At 51.4% G+C, this 13,106-nt stretch overlaps 3 non-coding genes across 3 annotated transcripts; 1 reads left to right on the forward strand and 2 right to left on the reverse strand.

Moving 5' to 3' along the window:
- Window positions 1-372: 372 nt before the first annotated feature.
- On the forward strand, window positions 373-536 carry LOC142824520 (U1 spliceosomal RNA). Its single transcript, XR_012899378.2, has one exon. It is a non-coding gene; the product is annotated as a U1 spliceosomal RNA (small nuclear RNA).
- A 4,271-nt stretch (window positions 537-4,807) lies between these two features.
- TRNAS-UGA (transfer RNA serine (anticodon UGA)) lies at window positions 4,808-4,889 on the reverse strand. Its single transcript has one exon. It is a non-coding gene; the product is annotated as a tRNA-Ser (tRNA).
- Window positions 4,890-7,586: 2,697 nt separating this feature from the next.
- Window positions 7,587-7,658, reverse strand: TRNAG-UCC (transfer RNA glycine (anticodon UCC)). The gene has a single exon. It is a non-coding gene; the product is annotated as a tRNA-Gly (tRNA).
- Between the last annotated feature and the right edge of the window lie 5,448 nt (window positions 7,659-13,106).

Below are 13,106 nucleotides of genomic sequence, written 5' to 3' on the forward strand. Positions count from 1 at the left end.
TGGGAGTCAGGGTGCAGCAGCACCGCCGGGCTCCTTGCCGCAGAAGCAGGGCTCAGGCCGGAGAGGGGAGAGAGCGCCGGGCCGGGCAGACAGGCAGGGGAGGGCATGTCCTGGGTGGAGAGGTGGAGCGGCATGAGCACGTATGCAGATGCGGGCACGAGCGGAGGCTTGTGGGAGCGGGAGCGGGCTGGCGAGTAGGGCCCGCCTTGGGCACGCAGGGCTCGGTGTGGATGTCGGGGGCGGCTTGAGGGCGGGTGTGGGTGGTAGGGGAGCGTTTGGGGCCCGGCGGTGTGGGTGCACGAAGAGGTGTCCACCGTGATGTGAAAGGGTTTGGGCGGTGGGGGGCAGGCGGTGGTTGTGCAGGTGGAACTCATACTTACCTGGCAGGGGAGATACCATGATCACAAAGGTGGTTTTCCCAGGGTGAGGCTCATCCATTGCACTGCAGGTGTGCTGACCCCTGCGATTTCCCCAAATGCGGGAAACTCGACTGCATAATTTGTGGTAGTGGGGGACTGCGTTCACGCTTTCCCCTGGTGCTTGCTGTGAACAATAGACTGACAGATGACCAATCCAAACAGAGAGGGAATGTTGCTGCTCCTGTCCTTGCTCTTTTTTCTCTCTGCAGCAAGCATTGCTAGTTTTCTGCATTTTTCTTTGCTTGGTCCATGTTCTGTGCTCTGGCTTGGCCTGGCCTAGCCCAGCCCTTGGTGGGGAGGGGCTCTTTTTTCTGCTTCTTCCGCTATCTCCTGGGAAGCACATTGCTTTCCTAGGCCATTGATGCCCCTCTTCAGCCACCCTGCTCGCCTTACAGGAAGTTTCCCCTAACAGCCGGCCGGCCCTCGCTGCAACTGCAGCCCCTGCCCCTTGCTTCTCATCCTGGCCCCCCCCCCCCCGAGGTTCAGAAGAACCAGAAGTTCTTCCTTCTCTGCCTAGCAGCCTTTTATGGCCCTGAAAACTCTTAGCAGCTCCCCTCTAGCAGACTCCCTTCCAATCTTCTACACCCCGCACAGTCAGTTTCTCTTGCATTTTTCTGCATTCCCTGTCTCCGATTTGTATGAGTCTGCCTCCCTTCCCACCCACAGGGTACAATGCTCCAGCTAGGCCTAATCCTCACCGTGCAGAGCGGAAGAATTACTTTTCCTGTCTTGCGCACGACGCTGCTGCTTCCGCTAACGCGCCCCAGAATGATGTTCGCTGCTCTGGCAACCCGTTTACCGCTCTCAACTCCCATTTACCTCGTGGTCCGCTGTGACAGCCAGCCTCTCCCTGGCCCTCTCCCCTGCTGTGCCGATTCTTGTCCACAGTATTCCTTCCTAGACAGCCGTTTCCCATTCTCTCTCTCTCTCTCTCTCTCTCTCTCTCTCTCTCTCTCTGCCACCGTGCACGTGGGCGCAAGCAATGGATCGATTGTTCATAAGCGGAGTACTTTGCATTTGGCCTTATTGAACTTCATTGTAGTCTCTCCAAACCATTTCTCCGCTTTGTCCAGATCATTTTGAATTGCGAGGATCCCGTCCTCCACAGCACCTGCAACCCCTCCCAGCTCGGGGTCCTCCGCAGTCTTGATAAGCGCCGTCTCTACGCCGTCCATCCGAATGGCCGAGGAAGGGAACTGGGCCCACAAGGAATCCCTGCCGGACCCCCGCTTGTTACGCCCTTCCAGCGAGGCTGGGCACTACGGCGATAACTATTCCTCGGGAACGGTATCTCTGACCCTTTAGCAGCCCCCTGACGGTAGCTCCGTCTAGTTTGCGTTTGGCTAGCGAGTGCATTCGTGCGCAAGTCACGTGAGACGGTACCCACAGCTTTCCTGAAGACAGCAGATATACCCTTTTGATAGGTTGCCCCTTCCCCCTCTTCGGGAATCTCTCCCGCCTGCCGCGAGTTTTCTGAAATAATCCTCCATGTCTCAGATGTCACCCCAGTCAGCTCCTTGAGTACGTGGCCGGGGGGATGCATTTCATCACACTGCCTCGGTATCTCGGCCTTCGCAACATCCTCCGGCCTAGGCCCCAACTCAGCGGCTGCCGGGAAACAGATTACTGGGGCTACGTCTACACTGGCACACTTTTCTGGAAATGCTTAAAACGGAACAGTTTTCCATTATAAGTATTTCCGGAAAAAGCGCGTCTACATAGGCAGGATGCTTTTCCGGAAAAGCACTTTTTCTGAAAAAGCGTCTGTGGCCAATGTAGACGCGCTTTTCCGCAAAAAAGCCCCGATCGTCATTTTCGCGATCGGGGCTTTTTTGCGGAAAAGACTACTGGGCTGTCTACACTGGCCCTTTTCCAGAACAGTTTTTCCAGAAAAGGACTTTTGCCCGAACGGGAGCAGCATAGTTTTTCCGGAAAAACACTGACGATTTTACATTAGATCATCATTGCTTTTCTGGAAAAGCAAGCGGCCAGTGTAGACAGCTGGCAAGTTATTCCGGAAAAGCGAGTGCTTTTCTGGAATAAGTGGCCAGTGTAGACTCAGCGGCTACGTCTACACTGGCCCCAAATTCCGGAAAAGGGATGCAAAGCAGGTAAGTCAGAATTGGGAAATCCGCGGGGGATTCAAGTAGGAATGAGATCCTCCGGAAAAGGGCTTTATTCCAGAGGATCGCGCCAGTCTAGAGGCCGACGTCTAGAAGCGGCGGACATGTTTATTTAAATCCCGCGGGGATTATTTAAATCCCCCGCGGATTTCCCTATTCTGACTCACCTGCTTTGCATCCCTTTTCCGGAATTTGGGGCCAGTGTAGACGTAGCCAGCCTGGGGCTGTGTCTAGACTGGCCAGTTTTTCCAGAAAATCAGCCACTTTTCCGGAAAAACTTGCCAGCTTTCTACACTGGCCGCTTGAATTTCCACAAAAGCACTGATGATCTCATGTAAGATTGTCAGTGTTTTTGCGGAAATACTATGCTGCTCCCTTTCGGGCAAAAGTCTTTTTCCGAAAAACTTTTGCGCAAAAGGGCCAGTGTAGACAGCAGAGATTTGTTTTCCGCAAAAAAGCCCTGATCGCAAAAATGGCGATCGGGGCTTTTTTGCGGAAAAGCGCGTCTAGATTGGCCACAGACGCTTTTCCGCAAAAAGTGCTTTTGTGGAAAAGCATCCTGCCAATCTAGACACGCTTTTCTGAAAATGCTTTTAACAGAAAACTTTTCCGTTAAAAGCATTTCCGGAAAATCATGCCAGTCTAGACATAGCCTGGGGCTGTGTCTACACTGGACACTTATTGCGGAAAATCAGCCGCTTTTCCAGAATAACTTGCCAGCTGTCTACACTGGCCCCTTGAATTTCCGGAAAAGCACTGATGATCTACTGTAAGAAATCAGCTGCTTTTCCGGAAAAATTATGCTGCTCCTGTTCGGGCAAAAGTCCTTTTCCGGAAAATTGTTCCGGAAAAGGGCAAGTGTAGACAGCACATATTTCTTTTCCGCAAAAAAGCCCCGATCGTGAAAATGACGATCGGGGCTTTTTTGCGGAAAAGCGCGTCTACATTGGCACGGACGCTTTTCCGGAAAAAGTGCTTTTCCGGAAAAGCATCCTGCCAATGTAGACACGCTTTTTCCGGAAATACTTATAACAGAAAACTGTTCCGTTTTAAGCATTTCCGGAAAAGGGTGCCAGTGTAGACATAGCCTGGGTGTTTAAGCACCCTGTGACAACTAGCTCGCCCTGTCCCCTCCCTCAGAGTGTTGCGAGTTCCCTTCATAGCTCTTCGCTGCCCGCTTCGGACAAAAGTATCAGGCATCCTTTTTGCACTGTCCGCAACGTTTGCCGCCTCACCCTTTCCCCAGAACACTGACGAACACGTTCCACGGTGCAGACAAAATAAGCTCTTTCGAAAGATGCTCAAAAGAAGCAGCGCCATTGGCGTGGTTCAAATGGCGTAGCTTATTTCGAGCCGCAGCTGTGGCGTAGACGCGCCCAACCGGACCAGGAAGGTCGGCCTACGGTCTGCAAAATGCAGTCCTGCCGCGTAAGCCGATACCACGGCTACTCGTTTTGCGTTTCTCTTTCCCGTGCCGTCAAGTCCGTTCGACGCTGTACGCTTCTGAAGGAATAGGCCTTCCGTTCTACCTGCGGGCCGAGAGTCACATCTGGATGCAGGTGGGGAGGGGGGGCGGCGCGGGGCTTTTTTGCGGAAAACACTACTGTGCTGTCTACACTGGCCCTTTTCCGGAAAAGGACTTTTGCCCGAATGGGAGCAGCATAGTATTTCCGGAAAAGCGGCTGATTTCTTACAGTAGATCGTCAGTGCTTTTCCAGAAATTCAAGGGGCCAGTGTAGACAGCTGGCAAGTTATTCAGGAAAAGTGACTGAGATTCCGGAATAAGTGGCCAGTGTAGACACAGCCATTATGTTTAAACAGCTGCCGTATGAATGTACCTGAAAGTCACAAGGATCAATGATCTGTGTGAAAGGCAGGTGGCCAGTAATTAGAGCCCCAAGTATGTTGTGTGCACAAAGGAAGGTAGGAATGTGCACCAGGCAGTATGATAATGGTGTTTACTGTATGTTTGTAACAGGCTCCTGCCCATATCCGGTATGATCAGCTGTTTGTCGGCTCAGCGCGATAGTCTGGACGCATGGGTGTTGACATCAAAGGTATTTGTTGACCACCCAGGTATGCTTCATCCCAGACTGGTTTTCCTATTGTTAGGCAGGACCCTGCAATCCATGTTCTCTCCTGCTTTTCTAGCCTCTGTTGCCTTGTTGCCTTCTGCAGGTGTCCCTTCTGATGGGACAGGCACGTTCTTCTCAGGGTTTGGGTACCATGTTGCCCTAGAAAGGCTTGTGGCCAAAAGGCAGGCCTTACTGTGAGCAGGAATTGAACCTGCACAGGGAAATCCTATGGGATTTCAAGTCCAACAACTTAACCACTCGGCCATCACAGCGCTAAGTAACAGCAGGCTAGGGAAACTGATAAATAATCTCAGTGCCCAGGCCTGACGTTACCTGACCCACAGAATTCACACAGCAAACCATTTCAACAGTCATGCAGAGGGGTCCTGGGTGCTCTGGCCTGAGGCTGGCTTAGAGGGTTTGTATCCCGTCCTCATCGGATGTTTACAGCCCTTCCTCTTGCTTCTCCCAGATCTCTCTTCAGTTCAGTGCCAGCCCCTCCCACTGCAGCCTGGGGAAAGGGGAAATCTCCACAGAGACACTCCCAGCTGGGACCCTCAATCCCTTCTGCCCTCAAGGGGAAACCTCACAAAGGAGATTCCAGGCAGCCAGGCCATGGGGGTCTCTGAGATTGCCCCTGTCCCACCTGGCTGTTGCCATGGTTGCTCTGTGAGGTCACTGCCTCCCAGCCAATAAGCTGAGGTGCTGTAAAAGTTCCTTGTGATGTCACTGCTGCCTGGCAGGCTCATGTTGTGCCCCAGGCAAGCCCCTTGGCATGTGTGAGCTGCTCCCCATGCCCCCCTCACTCAGGGCTGGTTCTGGGGCTCACACAGGGAACATCAGAGGCTGCCAGGGGCCCTCCTGTGGGGCTGTGAGTGTTGCTGTCCCTGCTGTACAGACAGGGCCATAGAGTATCAGGAGGCTGCAGCGGTGGGAGACACTTCCCTGGATTCGGGAGGGAGACGAGATGTCAAGGCCCATGACTTGGAGCCAGCTACCGATACCCATGGAAAGCTGATTTTCAGAGGGGTGTGATCAGCCCTTCCTGTGTATCTGGCTTCTTCAAAGGGGCTTAATCAGGAGCTAAAAGTTGAAGAAGGGCCATTTAGAAGGGTGAATTTCTTTCCCTGACAGGCTTTTCTGTGTGCCCCAGTCGCCTAATGGACAAGGCACTGGCCTCCTGAGCCAGGGATTGTGGGTTCAAGTCTCACCTGGGGTTACAGTTGCCTTTTACTGACAAAGATTTTGCATTCCTCCGCTCTCTGAAATAGTTGGCAAGGATGCTCTGCAGTTACTGTCTCCTTCTCTGCAGAAGCTGTCCAGACCCCTCACTAGCCAATGTTGGCGTTAGGTGCAGATCTGGTTCCTAAAACCCCCGGGCTATGTCTACACTGGCCCCTTTTCCGTAAGGGGCATGTAAATTTCACCTATCGTCGTAGGGAAATCCGCGGGGGATTTAAATATCCCCCGCGGCATTTAAATAAAAATGGCCGCCGCTTTTTTCCGGCTTTTAAAAAAGCCGGAAAAGAGCGTCTAGACTGGCCCCGATCCTCCGGAAAAAGCGCCCTTTTCCGGAGGGTCTTATTCTTACTTCAAAGTAAACACTCTTCTAAATGGGTCTTTCTTGCCTCTCTCAAGGCATTTTTCTCCTCAGCAGTGCACAAGAGAGAAGCTGTTGCCAGTGGCCCTGCAAGGCAAGATGAGCTTTGCCTGCCCCCCTCAGCCTGACTCGCTACTTGGCCCCATTCCTGCCTCTCTTCACAGGCTGACCGACTGGCTGAAAGGGGCTGCGGCTGCTGCCGACAGGGAAGAAGCTGGGAGGCAAGGTGCTGGCAGCAAGAGATTCCAGCTGCCTCTTTGCCCTGGGTCTCAGTGCGCCATGCCGGCCACCAGCCACCTTGACCAAACCTCAAATCAGCTGGACAAGCCAGCCCACATCACTGTGAGTCGCTAGTGGCCCTGTCAGAGAAGAGCCATTGGCAGCTGCAGAGACAGCCCTTCAGCTGCCGGACACACCTTTCTAAAAGGGCTATTTGTGAGCTGTGTTTGGGTTGGCTGGCTAGTAAAGTTGGTTAGTGCATGAAGCTAGTAATACTAAGGTCTTGGGTCCAAGCCCTGTGCTGGCCACAGGTATGTTTGTTGTGGTGACTGTTCTCTCCCTCCTTTAGCTGCCTGCTATGGACAGGGAAACAGAAATAGGCACAAGACTGTGAGCTTTTCAGGAAATAGGCCAGAAAACTGGTAAGAGGAGGCTCCAGCCTGCACAGACCCAGGGGTTAAAAGGGCCTTGGCCTGGCCTGCTTTCCCCAATAGCAGGGAAACTCTTCTCTTCCCTCTGTTGTGGGGCCACCTTTGGGCCTGCTGGCTCAGCTGTTTAGAGCTTGATGCTAATAATGCCCAGGTCACGGGTACAAGCCCCATGCAGACCCCACAACAGCCAAATTAGTTTTGTTTGAGCTGCTCCCCACGAAAAGCGGTGAGAGGGAGCCCTTGGCTGTGGGACCCACTTGTGCCTGTTGTTCAGGGTTAAATAAGATCTCCCCCAGGAGGCTGCCTGTTCCCTTCCCACCTGCATTGGCTGGGAATCAAATCAAGCAAGGGGCAGCAAACGCCAGGCACTGTCATTGTCTGGGCCACAGATACAGACCCTCTTGGAGCTGTGGTCCCAGGAGGAGTCTCTGCAGGCCCTGCAGTCCATGCGGAGGAATGCCGACATTTTTGGCCAAATGGCCAATGGTCTAGCAAAGAAAGGTCACCTCCCTCCTACCCCCGCATCCTACCAAGTCAGAGCCAAGGTCAAGGAATTGCCGCAGGGGTATGTGAGGGAGGAACCGCATTACTGTGCATGCTCTCGGAGAGGATGAAGAGCGGTGAGAGGCAGCCCACAGCTGCAGGACCTGTTTGTGCCTGTTTTTTCAGGGTTCAAGTAAAAAGGCTCAGCAAGGAGCTTTGATGCTCCCTCTTTACATTGCATTGGCTGGGAATTGAACCCAGGTCAACTGCTTGGAAGGCAGCTATGCTCACCACTATACCACCAATGCCTGCCTGCAAAGTTTCTGGGAAAATTAGTGAGGAAATCCTACATCTGCCATGAGGCTAGCCAGAGGCAAGAGGGTGCCTGTGTTGTTTGGGTAAAGCAGAACTTCTTGGCTATTAGGCAAAGACCAGAAGTGGCGATGCTGGGGTAGTGGCTGCCCTGCACTCTCCGTGGTGTGAGGAGCCGGGCAGCAGAGGAGTCCCAGAGGTTGTTGGGTGGGAGAGTAGAGTTTATCAGACTTTGGGCTAAGCTCTAGAACAGCCAAGCGAGAGGTAGGGAATTGACTTCTGGATACTCTGTGTGGCCCAGGGATGCGGACCAAGAGCCGTCCTTGTGTTTTTTGCCGTAAAGGGTTGTTTCTGGGTTCTTTGCCTAAGATCGAGCACGTCTGCCTTTCGGAGAGCCATGTCACAGGCACAAGCCCCCAGAGACCCCTCCAGGGACACATCACCGGACCAAGCAAGGGGCAGAAACACTGGGCACTGTCAGTGTCTGGGCCAGAGATAAAGACCCTCTTGGAGCTGTGATCCAAGGGGGGGGGGGGGGGTCTTTGCAGGCTCGGCAGTCCAGGTGGACGAATGCATACATTTATAAACATAAAAACATAAGAACGGCCGTACTGGGTCAGACAAAGGTCCATCTAGCCCAGTGTCCTGTCTGCCGACAGTGGCCAGCACCAGGTGCCCACTCACTCTTGTGCAAGAAGTTTTACAGTAAAGCGTGGTAAGAAAGGGCTTCTTGCATAAGGGAGTGTCCACACTGCCATGGATGCTCTTGAGCAAAAGTATATCTAGCACATGGCAGGGTGGATGTGTTCTGTGGGCTGCTGGAGGGCTGATCCCGTCACCCAGGCCAGGCTCGGGGAATGGAACATGGGGCACGTTTCCCCCTGTGAACGTGTGTGGGGGCAGGAGGGAGCCACACGGGCCCGACTGAAGGATTTGTGCTGGGGCTGGAGGCTTAAGCCCGAGCTGTTGGCCTCAGTGGGACTTGCTCCTCCCCCCTCTCCTGCCTTGCTGCCTCCTTTGGCCAGCAGCGCTCAGGGGCATCCGGGAGAGCAGGCACCAAGGGCAGAGGAGGCCGAGGCACAAGCCCCTCAGAGGTGACAGGACTGAGGCCTGTATCTTGCCCAGGCTCACGCCAAGGGGCTTTCTGTGGTGCCAGGCAGGGGAAGGATGCCAGGCTCAGGCCGGTGGGAGAAGGGGCAGCGCATTCCAGGGCAGCAAGGGGAGCTGCAGGGAGTGAGACTCGGCATTTCTGCCTGGTTTCACTCAAGGATCTTTCTGTGCGTGAAGTACCCGTGACAACCTGTGCTGCTGGGTTCTCCTGCCCCTCCCCTGGGAGGCCGTCCCCTTCGGGGGGATCTTGCCCTGGCACTCATCAAAAAGCCCCACCTGGGCAAATCAGCCCACCCCAGGCACCCTTCCATAGCTCAGCTGGCAGAGCAGAGGCCTATAGCGGGTGCTGATTCTTCACCCTCCCCCTGGCTGCAGGCCCGGCCTTAGGACCAGGCGGCTGCCTTGGGTCTGTCCCTTTGGGGCCTGGTGCTACAATTGACAAAAAGGTTTTGGGTACCAGCTCTCAATCATATGTCTTGGGCTGCGCAGGCCTTGAGTCATGGCAAGAGCTGGAGGGAAATGGGGAACGGCTGCACTTTGGAATGGGAAGGGGGTGTCTGGCACGATAAAGTTGAACAGTTTTAAAGGCCTTTTCAAGGCAGGCACCATGGGTTAGTTGGCTAAAGCACCTTCCTTGTAAATCGAGCTCCTGGGTTCAACTCCCAGTGGTGCCTTGTTGCCAGGTCAATGGGTCTTTTCTTCCCACCATTCTTCAACTTGTATCTGGAGTTGGTTTTACCTTCAGTTGAGCTTGGTGGTGCCCTCACAGTGGGAGTAGGATAGTAGCAAAGAGCAGGAGGTGCCCTAGGGCTTTGGTTTAGTGAGGCTTAGCTAGACTTGCTAAATCAATTTCTGGAAGATGGATTGCAGCAGTGAGCTCCACCTGAGTGAAGACATGGCCTAATGATACAATTAGTTAGATGCTGACACTAACAGCCTCACTGCAGGTAATTCATAGAGGCTACATCTACACTAGGGGCTTTGTCTAGACTGGCCCATTTTTCCGGAAAATCAGCCGCTTTTCCAGAAAAACTTGCCAACTGTCTACACTGTCTACAGTGTTCTTGCGGAAATACAATGCTGCTCCCGTTCGGGCAAAAGCCCTCTTGAGAAAATCATTTGCGCAAGACAGCCAGTATAGACAGCACAGTACTGTTTTGCACAAAAAAGCCCTGATGGCTATAATGGTGATCAGGGCTTTTTTGCGCAGAGGCATGTCCAGATTGGCATGGACGCTTTTCCGTAAAAAGTGCTTTTGTGGAAAAGCATCCGTGCCAATCTAGATGCTTTTTTCCAAAATGCTTTTAACAGAAAGCAGAACATTAGAAGCAAGAGAAAGACCAAGCACTTGGAAGTTATTTAAGCACTTGGACGTTTTCTTATACCACTGCAGATCGGATTTCAAGGAATAGCCAATTTTTCTTGATTTGTTTTAAATGTAATATAAGATTTTTTTATTTTTTGTTTTTTTGTTTTTTGCGAGTCTTTTAGACTCCTAATTTGAAATTCAGTTTTCCTTTTAGACACCACCTCATACCAATTGAAAAAGGCATCCTATTGAACTTGGGGTATCTTAGATCCTCTGGATTCCAAGGTACCCTTCAAGTGCACTATTTTACCAATATTAAAAGTACCTTTCACCAGAAACTGTCTAGATGAATCATTTTGTGTGTACACATCCCACTTATCCAGAAACTTGCAAGTTTTAGGTGAGCAATGCACATACATGAGGGCTGTGTCTACACTGGCATGAATTTCCGGAACTGCTTAAAACGGAATACTATTCCGTTTTCAGTTTTTCCGGAAAAGGAGCGTCTACATTGGCAGGCTGCTTTTCCAGAAAAGCCCTTTTCCCGGAAAAGCATCTGTGGACAATGTAGACACGCTTTTCCAGAAAAGAGCCCCAATCGCCATTTTCGCGATTGGGGCTTTTTTCCAGAAAAGACTACTGGGCTGTGTACACTGGCCCTTTTCCGGAACAGCGGCTGATTTTGTACAGTAGAGCATCGTTGCTTTTCCAGAAATTCAAGGGCCAGTGTAGACAGCTTGCAGCTTATTCCGGAAAAGCGGCTGATTTTCCGGAATAAGTGGCCCAGTGTAGACACAGCCATAGTATGCTGGAGTCCCCTTAAGGGAGAACGGGAATCTCTTTTGACTGTCCAGTACCTATTACCTCATTTACACAGGGAAACACAGGTGGGGAAGTCTGCACTGTCCAGGCATCATCCCACGATTTCTGTCGCCGAGGTGATCCTGACCCCCCCAGTAACAGGATGTAGCTAGAAACAGGGAGGGGTAAATGGGGTTAGTCACCACTGAGACCTCATACCATCCGAGACTTTTAACTGCTAGAGCTGGTTGCTCCTTCACAGCGGGCAGCCAGGGTGGCTGACGGATGCCCCAGGAGTCTATCCCAGGGAGGTGACAAGACTCAATGCTCATTTCTCAGGAATCATGCACTCAGTCAGATACATTCACACACTCAACAAACGCATGATTTAACAACCGGACTTATATACCAGACTCTCCCACCAGAACGGTCTTATTTCCAAATTCCTGACAACTGTTTTTTTTTTAAAGCAGGCACACTGGTTTTAAACTGACCTCGGATCTAGCAATTCCACCAAGCACCTGAAGCCAACCGGAAGCCCTCTACTGATTCTCAAAGTAGGGATTTAAAAGGCCCCTCACCTTGCTTGTGGTGCCTGGAGTTAGGTAGGGAGTGGCCCATGGTTTTTCCCGAACGAAAAGCAGGATGTGTGGATCTGAGTCACGGCATCAGAATTGTTGTGAAATAAACACATGCTAGGTTTAGGGTTCAAGTTAGACAAAACCATTTTAATATCCCAGTTGGGGGGGGGGGTGTTGCAGATGGCAGGGAGTTACGCCTTACCGATACAAGCCCCTCCTCACACTCAAATGCCTGAGATATTTATACCTTCTTACAAAGTCACAGTGGAAATTTACAGAGAAAAGAGGAAGTAAGGCACTTTACTCTTAGATGGTAACATCTGCTTGACCCGATAACAAAATGCAAGCAGTGCGATTTTTTGTTTGTTTAACAGCATTGTGGTTTCTTGCTCAACTTGCTTAGGAAGCTCGCTTCTGACACAGGATACACTGCGTATGGTTCAGTCTGTGGCCAGGCTAGTGAGGCCTACCTCCACAGTGTGTACTGGACATAAATTTTACTTAATTTAAAATAAAGTTTGATCAACTACCATGAGAAAGTTAAAAGGTTTAATCTCTTTTATAATTCAAATGCAACTGCCCAGATGTAGCCCCAGCAAAATGTCTTGACTAATTATGTAATTAACAGTGAGTTTCCATTAGCAACAGTAATCTACAGAAGGTTTGGAGAGGGCAGGGCTGTGATTGGCTTCGCCGGGCCAGGGCGGGCCTGAACACTGCTGAAGGAACCCACTCAGGGCAAATTGCTCAAAACCAGGACTGCTGACAGCGCTTGACTGGAGACCTTTCCAAAATAGGCCACAAACCAGTCACAGTGAGCCCTTCAGCTGCCAATCCAGCCTGCAGGAAGCCTCATGAGCAAAACACCTCAGATACCCCAGCTCTTTCTATGCCACAATCAGCCCTGGGCTTACAGAGAGGTGAGGGGCTATAGAGCCCAATCTTTCCAACCCAGAACAGACGCACCCAGTTCCAAAGAACCAGCCATGAATTCCTGGTCAATTTATACTTTAGATCTTATCCACCAGATCACGGTAGACCAATCCTTTAGAACCTAATGTTTATTAATAAAAGACAGAAAAGGTTAAGAATAAGGCTGTTAAGGAGAATATATTATATACATCAATCAGCAAGTTCTTGATGCAGGATCTTAGTGGAGATGTTACAAACTACTAGCATAAGTCTTTCAGGTACATCGTATGTCAGGATGGGTCAGCAATCCTTCCCGTGTCTCTGTCCTTAGCAAGGCTGCTTCTCGGATAAGTAGCAAGACTGAAGACAAGATGGAGCCCCCCTCATGGCATTTGATATTCATTTCTGGTGTCTCTCAAGCTGCAGCTAATCACATGGTCAAGTGACCTGTTTCATATTCCAGCAGCCATTGTGCTCCGGCTGCTTTCCAGCTTTCCACACGCATTCTTCAGGTGTGTATTGGACACCCTGAGAACCATTGTCCTTGGAGCTATACTGATTAGCATAGTCACTCATTGGACATTCTGTCCCCATGACAGGCAGTCCATACACAGCTTCAGCAGAGCCCATAGTCATAACTCCCCATACAAACTCCAAACAAGTACACAAATACCATACACAGAATCAGCACAATATCAGCTTTCGTTTGACACCTCACACGGCCCACTTTG

Source organism: Pelodiscus sinensis, chromosome 19 (assembly GCF_052426305.1).
Source record: "Pelodiscus sinensis isolate ZL-2025 chromosome 19, ASM5242630v1, whole genome shotgun sequence".
Lineage (NCBI taxonomy): Eukaryota > Metazoa > Chordata > Testudines > Trionychidae > Pelodiscus > Pelodiscus sinensis.